We start from the raw sequence: 14277 nt of genomic DNA on the forward strand, positions 1-14277 counted from the left end.
TCAACAGTGCCGCCATTGGTGGGGATGGAGTGGGGATGAGATAGTCATCCGACTCATTGGGAACTGAGGTACTATCTTATTTCCCCTTCTTCTCTTTCCTCATCTGTAGAAGGGGCATCAGCCAAGATGTCCTCTAATGTAGGTAGATGAGTGACGGGTGCCTCAAGCAAATGTGAAGGCTGCAGACCAGTTGTTTGTGAAAGAAGTACAGACGTTGGTGATTGTGGTCTAGGAGTAGCAGGTGCAGATGGTGGAAACCTGCAGTAATAGTCTTTGAGCATGGTTTGTAAATTGGTAAGCAGAGGGTTTAAATGTCTACTCGGTGTGCCTGCTTCTGTGAGAACTGCTGTCAGTTCTCAGAGGTGCCGATAGGGCGGTTGGCATGTAATCCAAAGCTCTCTACCAAATTTGTTTGCTGCTGGCCAAGCTGCATTACTGCAAGGAGCAGATGAGACACTTTACAAGAGACCACCTTGTTATTTTATATATTTTTTTTGCCTGATCACAAAATCAACCCAGATGAAAGCATCCCATCAAAAACAAACACGTGTTGCCCATGAGGACATGCAGGGCCTAAAATTCTTGCTTAACACTGTGTGCGAGGAGGACAGGACTGGAGCTTAATTTGAATGGGTGGTTGTATTTAAGGCCCACTGGCAATCGTTTTCATTAACAAGAACGAGAGGGAAGGCGGGGGGGGGGGGGGGGGGGTTAGGGGAGAGGTGGTGAAGGGGAGAGAAAAGAGGAAGAAAAAAAAAAAAAAGTAGGGATGAAAAAGAACCAGCAAGAATGAGGTAAAAAGACAGGGATTTTTCAGGCTGTGAATTAAAGAGGCAAGAGGTGTAAGCAAGATTACGTACCCTTGGTATTGGGGACCTTGAAATACAATAGCACAGGCCGAGGTCTTATACGCAAAACTTTGGGCCCCGGTACTTACGGTTTTAAAAATTAAGCACTGGGTGGGAGGCATGAGTATATCAGTGAATATCAGTCACCCACCTCTACACAACTTAATTTACCCTGGTTTCACCAGTCACATGATGACTCACCACAGGAGTTCCCTCTTCATTACATAGTATATTGATCAAAAGTAGCTGTCGTTATAAGAGGCTTCGCGGGCAGGGCAGGGCATCCGAAGATCAAGTACGCTTTATTCATTAATGTCAGGGTTTGATCGAAAATGTAATGCAGGGCCAACTTCTACAGATATATTGGGCCAAGTGCTTGCATGATTGGAACACAGAAGTCTGAACTTCAACTTGAAATATAAATGCATCAAGCACATTGTGATATGGTTTAGCTGATCATACTCATTTCCAACTGCGATGTGAAGCACAGTCATCTGTGTGCTTTGGGATAGATAAGTGATATTAGAAAATAATCTGACCTAGAGGTCTATGTTGTATTTTAATGAGATGTTGGAAAACAGTGAATCTTTCAGAACAAGATGGGTTTTGTTAATGACAAGCATTGCAGTATCCTCTATTTCTCCCACCACACTCCTTGATTCACTCTATGACGGTATCTCCTGGCATATGGGGTTGCCAATTCACTCTGGCAATTGGGCGACATCCTTACAGGTGCAGAAAACGGCTTCCTCCTGTCATGCTCCGAAGTTCAGTACATGGCGGCCCCCTTTGGCATACAGGGTCACCGATTCAGTCCAGCACACAGACTGGGCAGGTGATCTTCACTTCTATGGGGGATGTTCCCCTCACCCAGCAGGGAGACTAACAAGCTTCAGTCCAGAGTCCTGGTCAGAGGCAGAAGTCTTGCAGAGCTTTCTCACACAGCCCATATGGCTGCTCGGCAGGTAACATTTTTGGGGTCTCAAACTCCCCTATAGTTCTTTTCTAGACACAAAATGTCTTTTGAAGGTCTTTGAAGTTTTATGTTGGAGTTCTGCTTCTTTGACATGGACATCTTCCTTTTCTTCTTCTGCCTGAAGGATGTCCGCCACGCAGGCAGGACTCCAAAGCTGATTAACGCACAGCAAGATTCATGGGTGTGACCAGAGTTCACACTTGGATATCCGCCACAATGATGTGTGCATCAAAAGGCTAATCCTGGGCCCTCAGCCAAACTCTTTATGATTCCCTTATCAGCCCCCTCTCCCTCATTTTGAGTTGCGCCCAGGTCACTCCCTTGTGATACGTCACTGAATCAAAGAGCCCTTTGAAATGCATAGGGAGAGTCTGGCTCTCATCCTCCAGTGTCTCTCCCAACTTACAGGAATGCAGCAATACACAAATGTTTCTAGGGGAATTCCTCTACCCCTCATGTTTTCACAAGCTTGAAAACAAAATGGAATCCAATGTCCTCCATGTAACGTACCAGTGCAGGTGCGGCTGTAGATCTAAAGCACACTCACTGCCCAGTACTGTTATCCTCATGTATTATACCACCAGCATACCCACATGCAGCACGCACTCAGTCTGTGCACACTGTTCAGTACTGCAGTCTCTCTGTACTGTACCAGAGCGGATTTCTTTAAAACACCATACTGGCAGCACACACATTTACCATGTGCGCTCTGTAGCACACTTGAAGTGTACTTCTTGCGGGTGCACATGCATTTAGCAGGTTTCCACCACGCACAGACTTTCACATCAACCTGATATCGGCCAGGGGTGAGTTAAGCACACAACAGCAAAACCTTTGAAAAGGTAAGAGAACCTGTAGGCCTCATTCCAGTGACAGGGTAAAAAAAAAAAAAAAAAAAAAAGACCACCTGTTCATTACTACTGATCACTACACGGTATGTAGCCACCACCAGACTTGTGCTGCGCAACTACTGGTGAAGGCAGTAGCCTTGCACCACTATAGGGGTAGCACTTTGGGCGCCTGCCTCCCGGTCCTACAAGACCGCAATCTGTGAGACAGGCCTATGTCATGGCACACACGCATGGCCCGTGTTGGCTCACCCATGACCATAGAAAATAAAAAGAATCTGCATTAGGGATCAAGACAACAATACAGTTGGGCACTGAGGGTAGGGGTACACTTCTTTCATCATGCAGAGGACCTTTCTGTCCCAAAACTCTGCTACTTGACAAATAGCTTCTGTTAAACTATTCAGACCTTTGCCTTCATGTAATGAACTTTCATGAGTTCATTAGATGAGTATTCAATGAACAAAGGTTCGACTGAAAGGTTGGAAGCTTTGGTTTTCTATGCTTCCTTCCTAATTTCTTTCATGCCCAATAAGGTAAAGGCAAAAAGGCTGAAGTAAATGATTGGTGGTTCAACTGGGTAAATGTCCAAAGTTCTGGCTTATCAACAATTTTTGCCTACATCCTCGAAGAAGGTAGGTTTTCACATAGTTAAGTGGAGGCAGTAAAGGTGATCCTCAGCCTTCCAGTTCTGTAGCTTTTCTTAAGAGACTCTACTTATGCAAGGGACATACAGAGTATTTTTGCTCCCTGCACTACTAATTATGTGGTAGATACTGAAAGGGGTTCCATACAGGTTTCCGTCTGGGCTACGTAGGGAGCTGGCCCTTTATATGGTATACCAAAAAGATGTATGCTGTGTAAAGAGTTGAGGTATCCCTTATAAGTGGACAGGGGCTTGTTCTAGCAATCCCGAGGTGCGCTATCTGGGGTAGAGTGGTCAAGCAGCCTTAGGCTTATCAGAGAGGAGTGTTAGTGTGTGTATCCTTTATTGACCGTGCGTATGCTATAAATGTCTCAATAAGGAGATCCACACCAATTTAGAAAAAAAACAACACATTTTAATATATTTTTTTTACATCAAGATCTTCTTTATTGGACAAGTATTTTTTAAGTAAGCAGTTTTGAAGAATGCAGAAAATGCACTTGTATTGACTCTAATGCAGTAATGTTATCATATGAGAAAAGAGACATACTGCACATGGGTACTTAGCTGAGACTTACAGGACCAATCTTCTGGAGTTAAAGTATGGGGCAAGGTCCAAGACAGCACCAACAGGTCACCTCAGTCTGCTCTGGGGCGTCCGCATGAAGAGATGCTTTTCGGCATCGGGTGCCCCCTCGGTTTAAATGGGAATAGAGGGGCTGTTACAGCTGAACCAAAAGCGGGGCTCAGGTCACGAGGGTCTTGGGCGCACAGGACCACCATCGGTCCACAGCAACTTGGTTTGGCAGGCACATGGGAAATGGTGCTTTGTCCAGTGGGGTTACGATGAGAAGTCTCCTTGCAGTTCTCGGTTCCTGGACAAAAGAGGCAGCAAGTGGTGACTGGGGGACTAGTAACCATAACCAAAGTGGGGTGCAGCTCAAGAGGGTCTCTGGACCTCGCTGGCACCACTGGCCCACTTCTACTCAGGCAAAAACAGGTTGGGGGCATTGGGGGGGATGCTTTTTGGTGTCATGTTTTTGATGGTCTGCTGGGGAGTAGTTCTGCTGCTCCACAGAAGATGCTGGTGATTCCTTGACGTGCTGGCACTCCTCCCAGGCTTTTGGAGGCAGAGCAGCTGCATGACAAGTTGACGTTGGTGCAACTATTGAGGACAGCAAGAAGGCCAGTAGAGTGGGTGTCAAGTCACTTGCTGCGCCTCCGGTCTTGCTTTTCACGGCTCTCCTTCTTAGGTCAGTAGAATCTGATTTGGGGTGTTACAGGAAATAAAGGGTAGTACACAATGGGCTACTTACCCTTGAGGTCACTACACCCCCTACATGACCACTTCTTGTGGGGAGTGGTCATAACCCTGTTCCAGAGTTCCTAGTTCTGCCATTACCAAGATGGCAGAACTTTCCTAGAGTGGGGCACATCAGGCAGCTCACCCTAGGGATGCGTCAGACCTGGGTGTACTCTATGCCTCCTAGCATAGCTAATTTCACACCTATCCTGGTGCTGAATGAGCCTCAGGGTAGGGGGTGGCATCCTGTAGGTCTGGGGGCTGCCAGTGTCGCATATCAGAGGCGGCAGGGACTTTGAAGTCCCTGGCCTTGGTACGCTAAATCATTAGCCATCCTGCTGGCGTAGGTGTGAACACCTTCCTCCAGAGCAGGCATTGCTTCAGTCCTCCAAGAGCACGGGCTCTCACCTGCAGGGTGTCAGAAACCGGTCTGTGGTGGTAGGCTGGACTATACCAGTCAGTCAGCACACTAGAGGACTACCAGGTTTAGGGGGTACCACTAACGTATCCTCTGGGTGCATGTTTAATAAATCCACCACAGGAATCAGAATGGGGTTATTAATACGAAGTGTTTGATACCAAACACCATTGGTTTCAGTGAAGCCATTATGTAGCTGGGAAACTCGTTGTTTAACCATGTGTTTTGGTGTAGAGTGGATGTATGTGGTCTGGAGTGGAATTTTGTGTGTTGAATTGTGGCTCCTGGATTTGCCTGACAATCCGGAAAAGAAGCAACAGGTCTTGCAACTTGGACCATGAAAGCAGAGTATATGTGGCACACATCTGTGAATTGTAAAAGGGTATAGGTCCTGACCTGGAGTCTCACCCTGCCAAGGCTGATAAAAAGCAGCTCACTTTAGGTTGCTATTCACAGTAGTGTGTTTTTGGGGGGGGGGGGGGGAGGGCGGGGAAGAGGGAGTGGATTGACAGTTCCAGCTGCAACACCATGGAATGGGCAAGCAGTAAGAAACACGTGGGCAAGCTACAGCAACAGTTGGGGCAAACAGCAACCATGACAGTGGCAAGCAGCAACAAAGAAGGAAGCAATGGCCAAAAAACACACTGGTGCAATTGAAAGAAACTTGAAGGCTAGAGGCAAGAGCAACGAGAATATTTTTGTTACAAAATGCACACTAAGCAACGAAAATAAACACACTAACTGAGCAAAAAAAAAAAAAAAAAAAAAAAAAAAAAAACAATGCGGTCTCCCAAAAGCAATCTTACAAACAAAAAAAACATGCTTTTGCAATAAAACGTTGTATTCATGGGCATCAGGACTAAGGGGTAAACAAAACAAGTCGGGTGGGAAGGAGTATCAGACGGGGAGTGGGAGGTGGGTGGAGAGGATTGTGAGGAGGGGTGCAGAGGAAAGGAGAGGATGTGACTTAACAGCCACATATGGTGACTTTAGAACTGGGGGACCATGTTAGAGTCTAGGCATCCACTCAACACCCTGCGAATCTGAGCAAATTCCTTAATCCCCCTGTGCCCACAAAAAATGAATGCGTTGCTGTGTCATGAAACTGGTGCTCATGTAATGCACTCCAATATTTTTGGGTTGATTTTGCGCAATATAAAACAGCTTAAAAAAGAAAAAGGAAAAAAACACTATATTTCCAGCACTCATCATTTATTTGATGAGGAAGAGATTTGTGTGCGCGGTTAAGGGTGGTCACTGTTGTTACATGTTATAATGTTATCCGAGTCAGAGTCATTACCCCCGATATAGGACACACGTTATCCAGAACTTTAAGTGCTATGTAGAAGTAACATTTTTCTCTGTGTATGCATGAACTGCAGCACTCCCTTTGACACAGAAAACGTGTTATTATTTACGCTACGCCTATTGTACATTCATGGCGACTGTCCACTGAATGTGCTGATGCAACATGACAAACAGTTACAGCTGGCTGAACAGCGGTTCTTATCCCAGAGAATAACTAAGGAGGGCTATGAATGCTTGACATGGGCAAGCTGCACACCTGAGGAAGGCAAGCACTGTAACAAGGGCAACATGGGTGTTTTAGAAGATAAAACTGGCTCATCCCGAAGAAAAACGAAATGCGAGAGCCAAGCTGGAGCTATTTAGGGGGAGGAAGGAACTCCTGCGACTTAAAGAAGCCTGCTAGGCTTGTGTGCTGGTTAACAAGGCCGCTCATGGCCTGGACTGCACATGCACCTTATCATAGGAAGTTGAGCATTTCTGTGCACCTGAGGAGTAGGGATTTTGCGATATAGCAACCATGGTGTGAACACATCCCAAACTACCTGACAAGTTGCAGTCTTACTGGCACAGTCTATGTTCCGGCAAGGGACTGTGTTGTTGGCATTGGTTGCTGTCCGTTCTGGATGGCACTGTGCTGGGGTGAACAGTGTTTAAGCGTGCTCTGGTACTGAAGTCTGGCCGGAGCACGTCATGCTGAAAGATAAGTCGGCTGTAAAGAGTGTACTGTAGGCAAACAGTAACACGCCCAGGTGCTAATTACAACTACAAAAATGTGCAGTCCAAGATGTGAAAATACACACTAATCAAGATCACGTAATTTGCAAAGGTACCAGGTTAATTTTGCAGTGTGTGCCTCAAAACACCAATGGAAAAACTACATCTGCTAGGAATGATGAGTGTAAAAGTGGTCTTAGTATTGTTTCACAGAAATTAGAAAACACAGAGGCCGTTCGTCACATGCACGAAGTGTTCTTTTCAGAAGTTTTACAATAAAATGGTGCTCGCAGTTCATCCACCTCCTCCTCATAGACTGGCCTCCGAACGAGAGTTCCCAAAACACTTCACAGGGGCGGTGATGTCGATAGACGACTATGAGGGGAGCCAGAGTTTTCAGCAGCCACCCCTTACATAGACAAAAGTGGGGGGCTGAAGGCTGAGGAGGGGGTGCTAAGAGTGAGCATCAGCGAAAGAAAGCTCGTCATCCGTGAAGTGGACGACAAACTGAGACAGGAAAACCCTTGTTCAATTAAAAAATAAATTCCTGAACGGACAACAGAGTAGCAGGGAAGGAGGTGGGAGGTATGAATGCTGCAATAAAATTCATATGGGACTGAAATGGAACTGTTGCTCCTGTTACACCCATCTATGCACTTCATCATATAGAGTCACAACAAGATCAATATAATGAAAACTACTTAGTGCTTTTACTTATGTGCGTCATGATCGTCTAGAAGGTCAGGACTGCCTTTGCCTTTACCACTAGGAAATCTGTGAGGGAAGATGTGTAAATTAATTCGGAAAATGGCTAAACTCATTTAGAAAACTAAAAGCAGAAGACAACACAAGGGAGTGCCCCCAACAAACAGAACTGAAAGGATACAGCTATTATAGACTACAACTGCTGATGTGTTTTAAACCAGGCTATGAATCCATATACCTGGTCAGTGCACTGCTCTGCCTCCTGTGGCTCCACCTTGTAAGTAGAGCCTTTCCCCTGGCTCCTCTGAACTCCTGACCCCTGTCAGGAGTTCGAGGCCATCCTCCACGGTGTCTAGTGGGAGAGCTCTGCTTTCCTACTAGGCTACCTTCTGCCTCTCTCCTCCTTTTCTCTGCTTTGCTTTGCTCTCTGTTCTGCTTCACTTCTGTCCCTTTGTGCTTCTTTTGCTTCGCGCTACACTCTTCCTCGTTTTTCTCCCACTTTTTTCTCTCTCTCTCTCTCTCTCTCTCTCTCCCCCCCCCCACCGCTGCTGTCCCTGCTGCCCCCCCCCCTCCTCTCTCTCTGCACTCTCGCCACTGCTGCCCCCGCGGCCTGCCCCCTTTTTTCACGCCATTTTTCGTCCCAGCCTCCCAACGGTCCTCTCCTCCCCCAGACCTCCCTACTTAATGGAGGCCGTGCCACTGGCGCGCCAAAGGCAAGCCCGTCTGCACCCGTCCACACCTGGACCATGACCAGCACCAGAACCTCTGGCTCCCGTCCTCCCCCAGCCACCACGCACGTCTTCACTACAATGCCGCCACCCTCCGCGCCCTCAGCACCGACTGCTCTCCTGCTTGCCTTCAAGCCTTCCCGCAGACCCTTCTCCTGCCGGAACTGCACCTTCACCAGCCTACATGCCAACGACCCACCCACCAAGGCAGGACACAACCATCACAGATGTATCTTCCTCAACACCCGCTCCGTCCAAAAGCATGCAGTAGAGCTATAGAATCTAATCGACTCAGCCTCCCCAGACGTCACCTTCCCGACCAAGACCTGGATGAATCCCTCCTCAGCGCCTGACATCGTCATAGCCATCCCGGATGGCTACAAGATCACCCGCAGGGACCACTCCAACAAACCAGGAGGAGTCATCGCCATCATCCACAAGAACACCCTCAGGATCACGACCAGCACCGAAGACACCCTCAGCACCGCCGAACACCTGCACTTCCAGACCCACAACGACCCAAACACCACCCTCCGAGGGACCCTAGTGTACAAACGCCCCCCCCCCCCCCCCCACCCCCCAGCCCCCGACAGCAGTTCAGCGACTCCATCACCGACATCAGCACGCACGCTCTTGCATCCACTGATTACATACTCCTCTGGGACTTAAACTTCCACCTCGAGAACACCAACGACAACACCGCCACCCTGCTTGACAACCTCGGCCTCAAATAGCTCGTCATGATTTCGATCCACTCCGCAGGACACACACTCGACCCTATTTTCTCTGCCAGCAATCACGTCTCCTTCAGCCACAGCACCGAACTCCACTGTACACTGCCACAGCTGCATCCACTTCTCCTACAAGAAAACCACAACACACCACCACCAACAACAGATCCCCCCCACCGCAGTTGGAACAAGGTCACTGAAGACCAACTTATCACGACCCTCTCCCGGAACCCACCCATCGACACCACTGACACTGATGCAGTTGCCCGCAACTTCAGGCAATGGGTCGACACCTGTGCCAATACTCTCGCCCCAATCAAGAATCCCTCCAACAGCTGCACCGACAGAAAGGCCTTCTGGTTTACCGCCGACCTCCATGAATCTAAGCAAACCTGCCGAAGACTCTAAAGAAAGTGGTACCAAATTCAGACTTTGGACAACCACACAGCCTTTAAAAACGCCATCCGCAGACATCACCAAGAGCGTTGGTGGAAGCGTATGCATGTGTTGAGGTAAGTGAGGCCTATGTTGTGCAGACATCCGAGCCGCCAAGTGAACCGTCTTCAAAGACCAAATCCACAACAACGCACAGTCACAAGGAGCTCTTCAACGTCGTAAGGGAACTCTCCAACCCCAGCTCCAACAACATCCCGCCATCCCAAGACCTCTGAGACTCCCTAGCCTCCTACTTCCACCGCAAGACTGCAGACATCCATGACAGCTTCTGCACCCAGACCAGAACACAAACGCCCCGCCTCCCTCCCGGCAACTACCAGCACCACAGATTCACCTCCGGCCAACCTCCTGCTCTCCTGGACTCCCGTCAAAGACAACATCGAAATCATGAACACCATCCACTCCAGCTCTCCATGTGACCCCTGCCCTCACCACATCCTCAACAAAGCAAGCTCCGTCATCGCACCCAAACTACGGAGGAGCATCAACAGCTTCTTCGAGTCTGCCACCTCCTCGGAGAACTGGAAACACGCCGAGATCAACGCCCTCCTCAAAAAACCCAAGGCGGACCCAAAGGACCTCAAGAACTTCTGGCCTATCTCCCTGCTCCCCTTCCCGGCAAAAGTAATTGAGAAGGCTGTCAACAGACAACTAACCCGCTTTCGCAACAGAAGTGCACCCCTGACCCTTCCTGTAGGAAGTTGGCTCTGTATGCACTATTTCAAAGTAAGGAATAGTATGCACAGAGTCCAAGGGTTCCCCTTAGAGGTAAGATAGTGGCAAAAAGAGATAATACTAATGCTCTATTTTGTGGTAGTGTGGTTGAGCAGTAGGCTTATCAAAAGGAGTAGTGTTAAGCATTTGTTGTACACACACACACAACCAATAAATGAGGAACACACACTCAGAGACAATTCCAGGCCAATAGGTTTTTGTATAGAAAAATATATTTTCTTAGTTTATTTTCAGAACCACAGGTTCAAATTTTACATGTAATACTTTAAATGAAAGGTATTGCAGGTAGGTACTTTAGGAACTTTGAATAATCACAATAGCATATATACTTTCAAATAAAACACATATAGCTATTTTAAAACTAGACACTTAGTGCAATTTTCACAGTTCCTAGGGGGAGTAAGAGTTTGTTAGTTCTTGCAGGTAAGTAAACCACCTACGGGGTTCAAGTTTGATTCCAAGGTAGCCCACCGTTGGGGGTTCAGAGCAACCCCAAAGTTACAACACCAGCAGCTCAGGGCCGGTCAGGTGCAGAATTCAAAGTGGTGCCCAAAACGCATAGGCTTCAATGGAGAAGGGGGTGCCCCGGTTCCAGTCTGCCAGCAGGTAAGTACCCGCATCTTCGGAGGGCAGACCAGGGGGGTTTTGTAGGGCACCGGGGGGGGACACAAGTTAGCACAGGAAGTACACCCTCAGCAGCACGGGGGCGGCCGGGTGCAGTGTGCAAACACACGTCGGGTTTCCAATGTAAATCAATGGGAGACCAAGGGGTCTCTTCAGCGATGCAGGCAGGCAAGGGGGGAGGGGGGGGGGGGGGGGGCTCCTCAGAGTAGCCACCATCTGGGCAAGGGAGAGGGCCTCCTGGGGGTCACTCCTGCACTGGAGTTCCAATCTTTCAGGTCCTGGGGCTGCGGGTGCAGAGTCTTTTCCAGGCGTCGGGATCTGGGAGTCTGGCAGTCGCGGTCAGGGGGCGCCTCGGGATTCCCTCTGCAGGCGTCGATGTGGGGGCTCAGGGGGGGGGGGGGGGGGGGAGCAACTCTGGCTACTCAGTGTCTCATAGTCGCCGGGGAGTCCTCCCTGAAATATTGTTTCTCCACAAGTCGAGCCGGGGGCGTTGGGTGCAGAGTAGCAAGTCTCACGCTTCCGGCGGGAAACGCAGTTGTCTTGAAGTTGCTCCTTTGAAACAAGGTTGCAGTCTTGGGTGAACAGAGCCGCTGTCATCGGGAGTTTCTTGGTCCTTTTAGAGCAGGGCAGTCCTCTGAGGATTCAGAGGTCGCTGGTCCCTGGGGAAAGCGTTGCTGGAGCAGTGTCTTTAGAAGGGGGGAGACAGGCCGGTAGAGCTGGGGCCAAAGCAGTTGGTGTCTCCGTCTTCTCTGCAGGGTTTTTCAGCTTAGCAGTCCTCTTCTTCTGAGGTTGCAGGAATCGGAGTTCCTAAGTTCAGGGGAGCCCCTAAATACAGAATTTAGGGGTGTGTTTAGGTCAGGGAGGGCAGTAGCCAATGGCTACTAGCCCTGAGGGTGGCTACACCCTCTTTGTGCCTCCTCCCAAAGGGAGGGGGGTCACATTCCTATCCCTATTGGGGGAATCCTCCATCTGCAAGATGGAGGATTTCTAAAAGTCATAGTCACCTCAGCTCAGGACACCTTAGGGCCTGTCCTGACTGGCCAGTGACTCCTCCTTGTTGTTCTCATTATCTCCTCCGGCCTTGCCGCCAAAAGTGGGGCCGTGGCCGGAGGGGGCGGGCAACTCCACTAGCTGGAATTCCCTGTGGTGCTGTAACAAAGGGGGTGAGCCTTTGAGGCTCACCACCAGGTGTTACAGCTCCTGCAAGGGGGAGGTGATAAGCATCTCCACCCAGTGCAGGCTTTGTTACTAGCCACAGAGTGACAAAGGCACTCGCCCCATGTGGCCAGCAACATGTCTCGAGTGTGGCAGGCTGCTAAAACCAGTCAGCCTACACAGGTAGTTGGTTAAGGTTTCAGGGGGCACCTCTAAGGTGCCCTCTGGGGTGTATGGTACAATAAAATGTACACTGGCGTCAGTGTGCATTTATTGTGCTGAGAAGTTTGATACCAAACTTCCCAGTTTTCAGTGTAGCCATTATGGTGCTGTGGAGTTCGTGTTTGACAGACTCCCAGACCATATACTCTTATGGCTACCCTGCACTTACAATGTCTAAGGTTTGGCTTAGACACTGTAGGGGCACAGTGCTCATGCACTGGTGCCCTCACCTATGGTATAGTGCACCCTGCCTTAGGGCTGTAAGGCCTGCTAGAGGGGTGACTTATCTATACTGCGTAGGCAGTGTGAGGTTGGCATGGCACCCTGAGGGGAGTGCCATGTCGACTTACTCGTTTTGTCCTCACCAGCACACACAAGCTGGCAAGCAGTGTATCTGTGCTGAGTGAGGGGTTCCCCCGGGTGGCATAAGACATGCTGCAGCCCTTAGAGACCTTCCCTGGTATCAGGGCCCTTGGTACCAGGGGTACCAGTTACAAGGGACTTACCTGGATGCCAGGGTGTGCCAATTGTGCAAACAAAAGTACAGGTTAGGGAAAGAACACTGGTGCTGGGGCCTGGTTAGCAGGCCTCAGCACACTTTCAAATCAAAACATAGCATCAGCAAAGGCAAAAAGTCAGGGGGTAACCATGCCAAGGAGGCATTTCCTTACACTTCCCAATCCGGATTCTGCAGCAACCACAGTACCGAAACCGCCCTCATCGCCGCCACCGACATCAGAACCATACTGGACAACGTCAGAACTGCAGCCCTCATCCTCCTGGACCTCTCGGCTGCGTTCGACACAGTCTGCCACCACACCCTATGCGCACACCTCAGCAATGCACGAATCCGCTACAGAGCCCTGGACTGGGTCACCTCCTTTCTCACCGGCAGAACCCAGAGAGTCCGCCTCCCCCATTCTGCTCGGAGGCCACCGAAATCATCTGCGGCGTACCCCAGGGTTCGTCCCTCAGCCCAACCCTGTTCAACGTCTATATGGTCGCTAACATTGCCCGATCCCACAACCTCAACATCATCTCATATGCCAACGACGCCCAGCTGATCCTCTCCCTCACCAAAGACTCCGCAAAGACCAACCGCCACGAAGGAATGAAGGCCATCGCCGAATGGATGAAGAGCAGTTGCCTCAAACTCAATTCCGACAAGACGGAAGTCCTCATCTTCGGCTCCACCTCACCACATCAGATGACTCCTGGTGGCCTGCCACTCTCAGAGCCGCTCCGACTCCCACCAACCACGCACGCAACCTAGGATTCATCTTGGACTCTGCATTATCCATTACCCAGCAAGTCAACGCCATCTCCTCCTCCTGCTTCAACACCCTCCGCATACTCCGAAAGATCTACAAATGGATACCCACTGAAACCAGAAGAACAGTCACCCAATCCCTCATAAGCAGCACACTGGATTACAGCAATGCCCTCTACGCAGGAACCACGGCCAAACTCCAGAAGAGGCTGCAACGTATCCAGAACGCCTCTGCACGCCTCATCCTGGACATCCCCCACCACTGCCACATCACAGACCACCTGAGAAACCGGCACTGGCTCCCAGTCAACAAGAGAATCACCTTCAAACACCTCACCCACGCTTACAAAGCACTGCACAACACCAGACCAGAATACCTCAACAGACGACTACTTCTACACCCCGGCATCTCCGCTCCGCCAATCTCGCCCTTGCAACCATCCCACGCGTCCGCAGAACTACAACCGGCGGTAGATCATTCTCATACCTCGCCGCCAAAACATGGAACACTCTTCCCACCCATCTGCGTCAGACCAAAGACCTCCTTACCTTCAGGAAACTTCTCCAGATCTGGCTGTTTGAGCAGTAGC

General features: G+C 49.6%; 1 protein-coding gene across 1 annotated transcript in view; it reads right to left on the minus strand.

Annotated features, from left to right (window-relative positions):
• PATL1 (PAT1 homolog 1, processing body mRNA decay factor) overlaps positions 1 to 14277 on the minus strand; it is a 260927-nt gene that overhangs the window by 181390 nt on the left and 65260 nt on the right. The gene's annotated exons all lie outside the window — the stretch shown is intronic.

The sequence above is a fragment of the Pleurodeles waltl genome, chromosome 4_1 (assembly GCF_031143425.1).
Source record: "Pleurodeles waltl isolate 20211129_DDA chromosome 4_1, aPleWal1.hap1.20221129, whole genome shotgun sequence".
Classification (NCBI taxonomy): Eukaryota; Metazoa; Chordata; class Amphibia; order Caudata; family Salamandridae; genus Pleurodeles; species Pleurodeles waltl.